Source organism: Phyllostomus hastatus, unplaced genomic scaffold (assembly GCF_019186645.2).
Source record: "Phyllostomus hastatus isolate PE091 unplaced genomic scaffold, TTU_PhHast_1.1 phas_contig_80, whole genome shotgun sequence".
Lineage (NCBI taxonomy): Eukaryota > Metazoa > Chordata > Mammalia > Chiroptera > Phyllostomidae > Phyllostomus > Phyllostomus hastatus.
In genome coordinates, this window is record NW_025333960.1 from 26,850,068 (window position 1) to 26,851,553 (window position 1,486).

The window sequence follows — 1,486 nt, forward strand, 5'->3', positions numbered from 1 at the left end:
AATCCTATATGTGCAGCCCTCTTCTAAAATTTCTATTTTGGGGGCCCAAATACTCATTCAGATTTAAGAACCATTATTCATTGTTAATTTACCCCTCTCTAGGTAGCTTTTCATTTCTCAGCCAAATATTTGTCCCCTTTAGATCTGTCTTTTTCAATGGCACCACAGCCTCCCACAGTGTAATACTAAGCTGCAGGAGACTGTCACCTCTGTTAGGCTCTTTGACCATCACAACAGCCCCATAAAGTGAGAAAGGCAGAGTCTATCCACGTTGTCCATGAGGAAACTGAGACTCGGAAACTTAAATAAATTCCCCAGGCAAAACTTCTAGTAAATGGTAAGGCTGGGACTCAAACTCAGGTCTTCTGGGTTCCAATTTCAGTGCCCATTCAGCTACTCAAGGCTGTGAGTACAGAAGGATGGGAATAATATAAGTAAGGGAGAGAAAATCTGAGACAAAGAGTTTCTGAGATTTCCTTTCATCAAAAACATGGCTAATTGCCCAATCACCATCTACTGACTCACAGCTCTCTTAGCACCAGTCACTACGAAGCTGAAGAGGCAGCTATTAACCTGGACCCCAGAGTTCCAAAGGGCCCAAGTCTCCAGGAATCCGGGGTCTGACAGAGAGCATTCAGAATGAAGTGATCCAATCAGAATAGGCGAGAAGTTGGCTTTGGGGTTGTAATGAGAGTGTTGACAGAGAACACCTGAAAGAAAGTTTTATGCTCGAAACTGTTGTTAAACTGAGTAATGATATACTCTACCTGTAATTTACCTCAACTGCCTAGTTCATACCCTGGAATTTCCTGAGAGTGATATAATGAGTAGCTCTTACCTGATCTGACCCCACAGGCTACACCACAGTGCACAGGGTCGGAGAAGGGTTACCACTGCAGAAGGGAGGAATTAGAGAAAACATAAACCCAAGCTCCTAGGCTCCAGAGGAAAGATGACTGCCCTGCCCCAACTGAATGCCAGGAGGTGATGGCAGAAGCTGAGCTGCCTCCAGAACTCATCTCTCTGAACTGTTTGCTGTTGAGAGTGATTCCTGAAGGTACCCAGGTCATCACGCATCCACAGTTACAAAGAATGCCAGCATGCTGGCAGAAGAGATTCATTCAGTTCTAAGAAATGCAATGAGTAACATACATTTCCAAAAGAACTAGAGAAGCTGTAGCACCATCTACCTCCTTCAGTGCATCTTATGTTTAATCTGTTCTACAGTCTGTTAGTACACTGACTCTTACAACATCCCTGAACACTTGATGGAAAGGTACCCAGTTCAGACACTTGAGCACGGACATCATTCTCAGCGAACACATGATGCACAGGATGAGAGTTTATGTTCAGCCCCATGTTGTAAACCAATACTCTTAAAACTGAGCAATCCATCCTTCTTGGGTTGTATCAGAATAAATTGATTATTATTATAGAGATTTGACTCTCATTAGAAGAGCTCAGACATAGAATCATTTTAGAAATG